At 37.6% G+C, this 13,722-nt stretch overlaps 1 protein-coding gene across 1 annotated transcript in view; it reads right to left on the reverse strand.

Moving 5' to 3' along the window:
* The window catches only part of FRYL (FRY like transcription coactivator), a gene marked incomplete at its 3' end in the record, with an annotated part of 206,784 nt that overhangs the window by 153,618 nt on the left and 39,444 nt on the right, over positions 1-13,722 (reverse strand). The gene's annotated exons all lie outside the window — the stretch shown is intronic.

A 13,722-nucleotide genomic window follows, 5' to 3' on the forward strand; every position in this document is an offset into this window, starting at 1 on the left:
TGTGGTGAAAATAAGTCAATTTATTTCTTCTATGTCTGTGACAAAAACTGAATTCTTTGAAACACTAGCTCTCATAAAATCATGTATGCAAAATAAATTCTATAAATTAGTATATTTATGAAAGGTAGTATATTGATAATAAATGCATCTGTGACCTTAAAGCATTGCAGATAAATGACTAGATAGATCTCAGTACTGAATCTTGCCTTGTCTTATCAATTTTAGGGAACTAAGCCAATCTTTAAAATGATAACGTCTTCACTACACAGCTGGTTTAACAGAATGTTCCTGATTCAGTTTTTAAAAGAAGTAATGCCTAAAACTGTTGGCACAAAGACAAAATCCTGAATTTAGGCCATATGAATGTCACTTCATTGTTGTTACTGAAAGAAATAAGCTCAACTATAATCAAACTTCAGCAGCACTGCATCAACATTCTGCCGGCTAAGCAGGCCTTGAAACCAGAGGGCCTCTAGCAATTAATATAAAATGTAGCTTTGAACATTAATACAAATCATGGCAAACATATCTTATAAACATGAAACATTATCACATTTAATGATAAAGAAATATAATATACACTGCTATTAAGTTGTTTTCAATAACAAAAATCAGATTTTTGTCTCTTTTTCCTTTTTTCTTTGGATAGGGGCAATATTTGAAATATATAACTTATTTAATGGAAAAATTACTTTCCATTTCTGTTTTCTCCCTAAAAGCTATTAATAAATCAAGTTTTTCTCAGTTTTTCCCAAGGAATTCACTAAATAGAATATTGTAAAATGTTATTATTATTTTTTTAATCACTGGGTATCCTTTTATGCATTCCTGCTTCAGGAACTGTTCCCCTGAGAAACATCAGTAATATAATAATAATTACATAGTCTAAGAGGGCTAGTATATTTATGCTCCTGCCTTCTTTCCTATTATTAATCCATTCCAACAAAAATGACTGCAGCCCTAAGCTTTATCTTAGTTCCCTGCACATTTACCAGAAGTCAACTAAGCATTAAGTATACAAAGAAGAACAAAACCACAATCAACCTATGCCCTCTAGGAGCTTACACTCAAGTAGCAGAGGAAGACATGAACAGCGTGCTAAGTGTAATGATACGGTAATGTTAAAGTGAAGAACAGAACTGGGGAAGCATTTAGTATCTGGCTGACTCAAGAAAGAGAGGGTCTTCAAACATGAATAAGAATTCACTGTGAAGCAGACAAAGGGGTGAGGGGTAGGAGGTGAATTCTAGGCAAAGGCAAATATGAAGGCATAGCATGCTCCAGGAATTGGATGAGTATGGCAAGAGAAGAGAATGACAAGGTGAGCAGGGGCTAGATGACGAAAAGCTTCATCACACAGGGGACAGGAAGACTGTGAAGTAAGGAGGGGAGAGACTCTAGGAGCAGGCATTTAGAAGGAACCCTTGGCAGCAATGGGAAAGATGCAGAGAGGACAAAAAAGAAGCAATGGCAATAACCCAGGTGATACTGAAGGCAGAGGGCTGAACTAGGCAGGTTAAGTGGCTGTGGAGCAGAAGGCAGGAGAGACTAAGGACGCTTTAGAAGGTAGAATGACAAGTCTTGGTGAATGAGGGCTGAGAGAGGGGTGTTCACTCACCCCTGGTTTCTGGCTCAGGGAGAATGTAGATGGCTGTACTACCTACCACCATGGGGAGCATCCTATCATTCAAAACTAAACTCCAGGCTTCCCTGGTAGCACAGTGGTTGAAAGTCCACCTGCCGATGCAGGGGACACGGGTTTGTGCCCCGGTCCGGGAAGATCCCACGTGCTGCGGAGCGGCTGGGCCAGTGAGCCATGGCCGCTGAGCTTGCGCGTCCGGAGCCTGTGCTCCGCAACGGGAGAGACCACAGCGGTGAGAGGCCCACGTACCGCAAAAAAACAAACAAAAAAACCTAAACTCCAATGAACTCCTTTCCTAAGTAAGTTTCTCCATCCCCTGTGGTTCAATATGATTCCTTCCATCCCTGTACTCCCTCTGCCTGTTGTGTATACAAGAAATTTGGTAAGTCATAACGCATACTTCATTTAACTGCCTTACTGTGAACTTTTCATGTATATTCCCTCTGAGTAAACTAGATGTTCCTTATGATCAAACATCATGCCTATTTGTTACAGAACAGTATATGTTCAATAAACGTTGGCTGATTCAAGTGTTGGTATCATGAAAACATCCCTAGGAAGAGACAGATAACCACTGTCCTTTTCTAGGGTCTTAAAAGTATTCTAATCCTCTGTCTCTCTTTTTAAATACAATAGGGCTAGGTGAAAGAAAAAAAAAAAAAAAGACATCCAGAGATGCTGGTGAAATAAAAACATTCTCCCACTTTCCAGGACTAGGGCGGACATGGTTAGGGCCTTACTGAACAGTGAGACTTGTCACTTCTTTTCAATATTAACCAATTGCTTTATAACTATAAAAACATCTTCAAGAGGTTTATACTATGAATGCCCAAGGGTGATGGGATACCCACAAACTGAATCATTATTTCACTAACAGCTAACAACAAAGGCTTTACAAACATCGGTTTTGGGTTCACTCTTGGATTCAGGGAATATGACTACATGAGATTTGGCTGTGGCTGGTTACAGGGTTCAGGCAATGACATGTAGAAATGTTTAAATGGTCACAAAACAAAGTAACCATAGAGTTCACAAGCATCTAAACAAACTAAGTTTTTACAGGACAAGCTGCTGTGATATAATCTAAATACACTGTTCCTCTATAAGAACCCATTTATAGCTTCATTCTCACTATAAAACCGTCTTTCTATTTTTAAAAAAGTACATGGTGAGGATGGGGGAAGGAGGGAGAAGAAGAGGGAAAGGGAAAAAAATGATTAGAAACTAGAGTCTAGTTTATTTTAGTAAAAATATATTCTATAGTATCCTTTTAAGTAGTAAAAGTATTTAATTTAAATTAGTCATGATTATAATTCTCCCACTATTTTAACTATGTATATTCACTTAGAAACTTTCCTCATACTAAGATAATTTTCTGCCATCTGGCACAACAATATCTCCATATGGAAGCATTACTTACAAATCAAAAATAAAAGAAAAACAGAGATTGTAAATGCGGTACACTTGGCATAATACAAATCTCCTCAAATTATATTCTATAAAGTTTTAAGAGGTTCCCCCCATATCAACATTTGCTCTTTTATATTATTTGATTACAAAACAAAACTCCATCAAATATTTTGGTTAGAGAGTTAGCAGGAAAAAAGTAAATTTAGTCTCTCATATTTTATTCATTAGTTTGTTCAGGCAGCGGCAGCACAGTTGGGAGCAAGAACAACTGGGTTCTAATTCCAGTTCTTTGCCACCATATGACCTTGGAAAAGTCACAGTTTTTCTATACTTCAATTTTCTTTGGGCCAAACAAACATTATAGCAGAATCTTTGCTTGCTTACTTCATTAGTCTGGTATCATTTTATTAAGGTAATTTTCACATAAAAAAGAAAGAAAAGAATAGAAAAACAAACTATGGTGAGAAATACCTTCCAGAAGTGTTTTGAGAGCTTCAGAGAAAAGTGCCATTGGAAATCACTGGGAAGACTGAACAAAATCAGTGTTTCTGCCAAATCCACATATTAGGAAAGGAGTTAATAAGAGCTCAATGATATTAGTTGTAATGACTTAACTGTGAACTCTGAAATACAAGTACATCATCCTGAATGCTCTTTATCAGAAAATTCACTACCTATGAAAATTATTCAATGTAACTTCAATTATAGGACTAGGGGAAAATTACAATCATTATATTACACTATCTGATGCCTTAAGATAGCTGATGTTGCTTCAAACATTTTGTGCTAACAGAACTATGGAAGAGTACTGGTATCCGATAATCCTGCAGACAGAGATCAGAGTCTATTTGTCATCTTTTTTCCCCATTTTTGACCAATGGAGAGAAACTTTGCCAGAATGACACAAATTAACAAGAAAAGCCAAGGCTGGTCAAAGAATATTTGACTACCCATACTACAACTGCCCAGTGTGTGCACATCTAGGTTTTTCTATCTATCTTACTGATTACTATTCAAGAAAGTATTCTTCATGTTATTTTCAACAGCTTTAATTCTATTTGAATTGGGCTAAGGAATTAGCATGCAAGGAATGGCAATGATCATACCTCAGCATTTCTCCTGTTTAGGCAAATATACTTACAGCTGCTGCTCCAGGACTTTAACAAGGACTTTATGCTAATTTCAAAAAACATAGAATCCTGTAGACTCAACAGTGTGTCCCAACTGGCTGCAACAGCAGCAGTAGCAGCAGCAATGGATTTGTTGATCTCTCTCCGAGCTGCTGTCCCTTCTGCTCTCACAGGCAGCAGAGTTTTGGCCCACAGTGCCTCGGCTTCATTACCATGCAGTCTCGCAGTGACGCACAACTATAGTGGAAACGCTGCTGAATGCAGATGAACTATCCAGCTGAATAAAAGCTTACAAGTTTATCACGAGTGCCCTGAAGGACACCCTCACCTTTCTTGCTGTAGATATACACGTGGCCGCAATCATCAGCTCTGTTTATGTCCCTGTTATCAGTTTTGACGCTGCTTTCAGTGTAGTCACTACTGCTAGTAAACAGACAAGGGTAGAGCTCTGCCCTTGGATGCCAACTTTTCTCACTAGCTGAGAGCCTTTGAAATAAGAAATGAATTTGGATCTAGCATAAGGTCTTTAAGGCTCTTCCTGTAATAGCTGACCCCCTCCCCCACCAAAAAAACATCGGTGGTATTTATCCCACTCCAACCAGTGTTCTCTAGGTGATTCTAGTAGTAAATTCTCTCCACTCCTCTACACACCCAGGCAGTAAGCAGTGACTTTCTCAGCGTGCTCATGATGATGCAGAGTCCACTGCCTCACTTAACCCATCGGAGAAAATGCTGGCTAATGGAATGAAAGGATGATGTAATGAACACCGTGGCTGAGCTTCCATCAGCCTCTAAAACTGCTCAGCTCAGGACAAAGTTTCGTCTGCTACAGGCAACTTATTCAAAAGCGAGAACTCTATTTAAATAATGGGATTATTTCAAAACATAGGGTCTTCTATTTTTAACATAGCACGTAATTCCCCTGAAAATCTTATAGTCAGATATCAATGAATAGCAAGAAATCCTCTGGCCAAATAAAATGCACGTTTTAAAAACTTTATCCTATAAAAGATATTTTAAAATGGAAAACTGACACTATTGAAAGCCTGACTGCTCTTCAAAAAGTAGAAAAATTCTAAAATCAAACCTGACAAATAATATTTTATGTTCATATCTGAAGAAAAATGTCTTGACCTCACAATTAGTTTACTGTGACTTTGAAGGTCAGTGGGGGGGGAGTGTTTTTCCATATGTGGCAATACATTTGTATTGATCCACCTATATTTTTTATCCTTTAAATACCACAAGAAATAAGTAAATTCAGTGATCAAAGTCATAACTGAATAGACTAATTCATAGCCAAATGGCTAGGTGCTGTATTAAAAGCTAAAAGAATATCCTTCTACGCACAAGTATCATACACCAAGGGATAAAGATAATCATATTCATTAAGACACATTCAGTGGTAATAGCAGTATTGAGAGTGTCATTTAAAGCTTGTATTTTTCTTCAGAGTAGTCCAGGAACTCTGGAATAAGTCTGTGGCCATTACTACCCCTGAACAGGTCCAAAATCTAAATTTAAACCAGGGCCACAAAGGCTAACCAGGCAGAACTCCAATACCACAATACTGTTGTTTGGCCACATCTTGATCAGAGACATCTCAGGATCAGGTAAGAGCAAGGTTTCCCCCCGCCTAATGGAACACAAATGCCTCATGAAGTTGCGTGAATAAAGGGTATTCCACAGTCCAAAAACACTGCCTACTACATCCATTCTTGTACATTAACAACATATGTCAACAAACAAAAGGCTCTCGGTTATATACAAACCAGTTCAATTTCTTTTAGTTAAATTATTCCCCAAAGTGATTTGACAATACAATCCTCTTTTCATCAAACAGCTGTTAACAGATTCAGGAAATAAGCTGATCTAGACCCAAAGAGACTACACCAGTAAATGCCAAGACTCAGAATCAAACCATGTCAGCAGGCAGACAAGTTAGCAGGCATACACACAGATATTTTACCATAGTTTTTCTACCCCTACTGAGCTAATAAGACTTTTAGTCTCACACAAATCTTGAAAACTACTTAATACTATTTGACTATAATGTCCCACCAAAGTAACCAGGGTTCATTCTTAGTAACCTTTATAAACTGTAACAAGCAAAACCAACTGTCATACAGAATGTCAGAGTAGGATACATTTTTTAAGGAATGGGGGTTAAATAATAGGTGATTTTCTCACAACCTTAAAAAAGGATTTTCTTCTGCTGAAGTTTTGTGTACATGGATCTAAAAGAATAAACCAGAACCTAAAGTTTCTCTTATACCTAATGAGTCTGTTACTATGTGTATACAGCCAAAGCAAATCAAGTTTCTTGGAGACACAGATGCATAAAAATTAATTTCAGAGCTTATCTTGGAAGTTCCATTTACACTAGGACTTCCTTGTAGACAGAGGGTGAGTGAAAATTGTGTTTTCCATTTATACGGAGAATAATTCAACAGGCCCATGTGGGCAGAGCCTGGGTTCTGAGCTTTATCCTGAAATGTAAAAAATAAAGTAAGTAGCATTATTATTCCAACTCTTAATCACAACTAACAAACATTAATGGATTAAATATCTCCTTTCTAACCCTTGCCAAACATTCATCACCCAAATCGCTGAAGTAGTAACTAGGAGAACTACATACGCACCCAACAATTCTTTTAGAAGACTGGGGCAGAGTCCCACTGTATTCCAAATGCTTTCTCAAGCCCTCAACTACTAAGCAGATTTTTTAATTACACAAATAATAATACTCATATCATTCTTCAAGTGATCTCTCTATGCTTAACCTAGCAATTAATCACAGAAACAAACACATAGCCTAAAGATCTTGCAAGCTTGACAAAAAGCCAGTCAAAATGTCAGTCTTCTTTATTCTTTCTATACATTCAGAATTCTCCAAGTTGCAACATTCATATATATTTTTTTGTCTCATCACCATAAAAAGATAGCAGCACAAATCATTTCTCGATGGCATATCCTGGGCAAAGCAGAAAAATCTACTTTGTATAATTTCCTTCAACAACTCCTCTCCACCTTTCAGACTGTAATATTGAAGAATGCTTTCAAAACGATAAGATTTAGAACATTTTAAAGAAATACACAGTTTCAATATTATCAGCCTTTGCTGAGGTCCTCTTGGCATGGGCCAGAGACTGTGAAGCACTGGGTACAAAAGATGACCGTGCCAGTCCCCTTGACCCCAGGAAATTAGAAAGTAGGTGTCCTGGGGCTTCCCTGGTGGCGCAGTGGTTGAGAATCTGCCTGCCAATGCAGGGGACACGGGTTCGAGCCCTGGTCTGGGAAGATCCCACATGCCGCAGAGCAGCTGGCCCCGTGAGCCACAATTACTGAGCCTGCGTGTCTGGAGCCTGTGCTCTGAAACAAGAGAGGCCGCAATAGTGAGAGGCCCGTGCAGTGCGATGAGGAGTGGCCCCCACTTGCCACAACTAGAGAAAGCCCTCGCACAGAAACAAAGACCCAACACAGCCAAAAATAAATAAATAAATAAATTTAAAAAAAAAAAAAAAAAAAAAAAAAGAAAGTAGGTGTCCTTTTTTCTTTTAATCAATTTCCATTTAATTCTATGCCCTTTTCACTGGCATTTTAAGGATTCATGGAATTGGTTACTTGCTTTACATTTCTAAGTAGAGGATAGACAGAGGTACATCCTAGTAAACCAAGAGAACGTGTACCAGGAAAACTTCTCAGAAAATCCTACAAAAATATTGCCATTTAGATATGTTCTAAATGGATCCAAACAAAATGTTCTTTAATAAAAAATGAAGTTTGGATTTAAATGACTATATCATACAATATAACCTAATAGAATTTAATGTTCCACCAACCCAAAAGGAAATAAAAGTCTTCAATTATTAACATTCTTAGGAAGTGTACAAATATAATGGATCATTCCTTATATTAACACCTTTTAAAATATCTAGAAATTATTAAACTGGTATCCAAACAACCATATTATAGAAAAAATAGAAACTTGGCAAATTTTTCTACATAAAATATCAAAAATCCTATCACTCCTAGAGCCTTTCACAGTCCCCATACATTTCAGCCTCTTCAGAAAGTCCTCATCTCTTCTGGAGTTTAGAAAAGAGATAAAAAAGCTTTAGGTATGGAAGGAAAGATGCTCTCAGGTCTATTAGGTATTAACACCACACACGAAATGCAAAAAAGAAAAAACAGAAAAGGCTGTAAAAATCACTTCATATTCTGTTTTGTTGTATTAAATAATACACCAAAAAATTAACAATAATCATCTATAATTATAACAGTAGTTAACATTTACTTTTTAGTGCACTTAATTCTACTTTCTTCTTTCTCTATTTCCCAAATTTTCTACCATGAATTTGATTTAACATTTTAAAACTTCATTACAAAAAGAAAGCAGAGCTCCTTGGAGAAATGACTGATTCTAGGGCTAGAGCATGGAACACACAAGATAAGCCTGGAACATCTTGTAGGGCCAGAAAGTGAGAAAGAGCTAAAAACACAAAATAATGTGGGTATGTCAAAGGGATATTGGAGCCAAGTGATAGAACTGCCAACAGTCAAAGCTAACACTCTGAGCAACAAAATAAACAATGTAGTTTTGGAATACAATCCAAAGTATAAGGTAAATAGCCACTGAGTCTATACTTATATAAACAAATGATTAAATAAAAGAGAAGAGACAACTCTCACACTATACAAAAGAGTTAACCTAGCAGGCTTGACTGATAGTCTTTGAAAGGCCTGCTTACAAGATTGGCCCTTGGCTAGCATCCAAGAGCTTAAATTTTAAGAGGGGCCCACCATTCCCATGATAAGAGTGGCTCACCATAACTAAACTGCTGGTACAAACAATATAGTTTACACTGAACAACTGCTTTCCCTTCAGGGAATCTAAATCTGGGTATGTGCCATGTCATCAGCCCCAATAAAAATCCTGGGATCTGAGTCTCTAATGAGCTTCCTTTCTATGAGGAGAAAATAGAAGACCTAAAAATAGACTCAAACAGAACTTTGAGAGATAAAACACCTAAAACAATAAATTTAATGGGTGGGACCAAGAAAAGATTAGATTCTGAGGAAGAAAAGACCAGTGAACTTGGAGAAATGGAAATAGTAACTCTCCAAAGTGAAGTCCAGATGATAAAACAAAGCGAAAAAAATGCAGAAAGCCTCAGAGACCTTTGGAACAACATCAAATAGTCTAATATATGTTGGAATATGCCAAGGCATACCATACACAAACTGCTGAAAACCAACGACAAAGAGAAAAATCTCAAAAGCAGTTGAAGAAAATGATAAATGATAAGTTACATACAGAGGAACAAAGATAAAAATGAACACAGATGTTTCATCTTTGTTGCCACTCATGGGATTTCTCTAGGTGAGCGGGGGCTACTCTTCATTGCGGTGCGCAGGCTTCTCATTGCGGTGGCTTCTCTTGTTGTGGAGCACGGGCTCTAGGCACACGTGCTTCAGTAGTTGTGGCATGTGGGCTCAGCAGTTGTGGCACACAGGCTCAGTAGCTGTGGCTCGCAGGCTCTAGAGAGCAGACTCAGTAGTTCTGGCCCACGGGCTTAGTTGCTCCACGGTATGTGGGATCCTCCCCAACCAGGGCTCGAACCTGGGTCCCCTGCATTGGCAGACAGATACTTATCTACTGCACCACCAAGGAAGTCCCAGGAAAAGACCTTTTATTTCTCGTTTTAAATTTTCTTTACGATAACTGACTGCTTAAAGCAAAAGTGCTTAACAATGTACTATCAGGTTTATAATGCATGTAGAAATAAAACAGTTGACTACAGTAGCAGAAAGGATGGAGAGGAGAAACAGAAGTATAAAGTTTCAAGTCCCTACATCCTACATAAAATATTATGCTATTATTTGAAAGTAGACTGTAAGTTGAAATTCACTTTGTAAACTCCAGAGCAACTAATTTTTAAAAGAGAGAGATAATAAGCCAATAGCAGAATAAATTAGAATACTAAAAAATATACAACTAATCCAAAAGAAGGCAAAGGAGGAAGGGAAAACAGATGGGACAAATAGGAAACAACCGCAAGATAGATTTAAACCCAACCAAGTCACTAGTTAAATATAAATGGTCTAAACATGGTATGGGAGCATCATGTCAGGTACAAAAAGGATAATTTAGTGAATAAAACAAAGCTTTGTGACCTTGGGAAGGTTAGGATCCAATGGTGGTGATAAAGAGTGTGTGGTATGTGTGGGTGTGTGTCCCCACAAACATCCATCCAAATATAAACTAAGCAGTTGTGATTTAGTGCTGTGAAGGCAATAAAGCGGGTACAGTGACAGAGAAAACCAGAGGAGGCCCTGCTGAGTTAGGGTGATCAGGGATGGCCACTCTGAGGGAACAATATCAAATCTGAAATCTGTTTAGCAGTGGATCTTCTTCTGAAGAATGAATCTTTATGCTTAATCCCCAATAGGAAAACAGACTGAAATCAAAGTAACCCTGGCTGACCAGGGTTAGAGCACCAGAGTCCTACCCACTTGCCTGAGGAGATTCTCAAAGAATCCTTGAAATACCCATAGGGCCCCAAGAAATATTGAGGTCAGTAATTGGATGCTATAGAAGAGTTCTGAGCAGGAACAAGGTCAGACAGACCAACCTGATTGGTGATGTGGAGAACGGACTTTAGGAGAACACAATGAAAGTCCATGGACTATCTAAATTGCTGAGGTGAGAGATAAGGACTAAAAAGATAAATAGTATACATACTTAGAATGCAACAGAAAAGGGCAAAAAAAGATGGGAATAGGAAGACAGATTCCATTTTTTCCTAATAGATACTTCTTGATGTATCTTGTGACTGACAGTATAGGGAAAAAAAAAAAGCGGTAAAGCTGAAACACTCAAAAGTGACCCCTAGGCTTAGGTGACTGTGTGGACAGTGGTATTAACCATGGACTAGCCAGGTGTGGGTCACATCAAGAAGGGCTTGGACAACATAAATCTAAAGTACAAAAGGGATGTCAGAACTAGAGATAAGAGGAGGACAGAGACAGAAGAGAAGCAGACAGACAGCCAATCCCACAAGCTCTCCAACTTCTCCATTTATGAGGGGGGTAAACAGAATTCACTATTTTCTAATACATGCTGGCCAACAATAACCACAAATTAACGAATTCAGCTGAAATGAAGAAAAATAAAACCAAACAAAAGAAGAGACAATAATTCAAACATGGCATTATGAAAGAGCAAGTGAAATAAACAAGTGAGTAATGAAGGGACTCTGCTCCTGAAACACAAGGATCAGAATTCCATCTAGATTTCTGGAGAGAAAGGTTTCAGGTCATGACCAAATGAACTGCTTATTTTAGAAGCATAAATCAAGTTTCTGAATTAATGGTCATAGCTATAAAAGGGTCTCATAAAAATAAGTTTTAGACAAATGTCACAGATGGGATTAATGCATCAGTATATTCACAAATTAGCAGCATAAAACCAATAAAGAAGCATTTTAACTAAGCTCAATAACTTGGGGAGTGGCTACCTATACAGCAATTATATTACTTGTGAATGCCGTAAGGTACATTTACTGTTACCTTCTTGACACAAGGTATTTATTAATAGCCTAACTTATTCCTAGCTTTTGGTTTAAGTTCTTTTTTATATATTTCACATGTAAAACAAAAAAATTTCTTCCTCTGCTTAAAATGAAGTAGTCCAGACCCTGTAATCGTACTTTCTCCTCTGCCCTCACAAACCATACCAATTTGCTATCATTTGGCCCAATGCTAAGATATTATTATTTCTTGAATGAAAAAAATCTATTTCTGAATATACTTAAAATTGATTCTTGAGACCTTAAGAACTCTAGACATCAGAAATTAAATTTAACTGCCTGAAATAATTTTTGAAGATACTGGTGATAAAAATCCAGCTAAAAATTTTCTATTCAAAAGGCTAGTTACTGGATTTGTAGTTTTACAACATGCACAATGTATATTCACTGCCCCAAAAGAAACTAGAATAGTTAATACTAAGATACTTTCATTGTCAACACATGGTATACAGATATATTGAGAAGAAAAGAGTATATGCATTACAACTGGTCAATCCTACTGGGAAAAAATAGGTAAAATTCTATGAACCATGAATAAGGGAGAACATAAATGTACTGTCCAAAGCAGGACTTTTTTGAGCATGAAAATAGGCACGAACTATTAACAACATGTCAGAACAAAGATGTAAACCATTAACTGTCCAAGGTCAGTGGAGACCAATGGTCACTTTATCCATGAAGCACCATCACAAAGTAAAGGCTCACGACTTCCTGCCAACACTTCCCTTTCTGAATTTCTCCTACCTTGTCAGTAGCACAATAAGCTTTCAGTCAACTAGAAATTTTTATTATTAGAGCCCCCTTTTATATCACTCAGTTTTAAAACAAAGGGGTGAGTTGGCAAGGCTGTAATAAAGTATAAGAGGAACAGTCTAAATCAGTAAAGGAAAGGAAGTGTCAAACTGCAGAGGCACTCAAATGTAAAGACAAAAATTACACTTAGGAAGTAGAGCACCAGCAGTGTTAGGAAGAAAAGGTGAAGAGATTGTCCAGTGTAATTAAATGGGCAAGCCCAAAACACAGGAAAATGTTTATGCATCGTCAAGTTTAATCATAATGTACTATATTAAAACTAATTTGGAAGAATTTACCTTCGTAATCTTAATATTCTTTAAAGCCTCATCCTAAACCTTATAAATCAGAACCCACTTCTTTATAAGATCCCCTAGGTCATTCTTAAGCACAGTAAAGCTTAAGAAGTGTTACTTTAAATTATATTAATACAAAAACATCATTATCTTGCTTATGTCCTTTTTAGCACACATCTATACTTATTTAAAAATAGAGATTAAGAAAATTCGGGACCTCCCTGATGGCGCAGTGGTTAAGAATCCGCCTGCCAATGCAGGGGACACGGGTTCGGCCCTGGTCCAGGAGGATCCCACGTGCCGCGGAGCAACTGAGCCCATGCGCCACAACTACTGAGCCTGCGCTCTAGACCCTGCGAGCCACAACTACTGAGCCCACGTGCCACTACTGAACCTGCAAGCCACAACTACTGAAGCCCGTGCACCTAGAGCCCATGCTCCACAACAAACAGAAGCCACCACAATGAGAAGCCCGTGTACCGTAACGAAGAGTAGCCCACACTCGCCGCAACTAGAGAAAGCCCGTGTGCAGCAATGAAGACCCAACGCAGCCAATAATTAATTAATTAATTAATTAAAATAATAAATAATAAAAGATATATTCATTTAAAAAAGAAAGAGAATTCAGAACCTGAGAAATAATAAAGATAAATTTTCTGCATTCCTTACAAAGAACTTTTTAGAGTTTTTTTTTAAGTTTCTCTATCATGTAGACTAGAAATAAATGCCACCTTATACTTCTTCTTGAGAACAGTATAAGAGATTGTCAGATGCCTTACCTAACCTTAAACAAATCACTCTCTAGAAACAGAAAAATCTATCAAAAGTCTAAGTAAAGGGGTTTCCCCGGTGCCGCAGTG

Source organism: Hyperoodon ampullatus, assembly GCF_949752795.1.
Source record: "Hyperoodon ampullatus genome assembly, chromosome: 1".
Lineage (NCBI taxonomy): Eukaryota > Metazoa > Chordata > Mammalia > Artiodactyla > Ziphiidae > Hyperoodon > Hyperoodon ampullatus.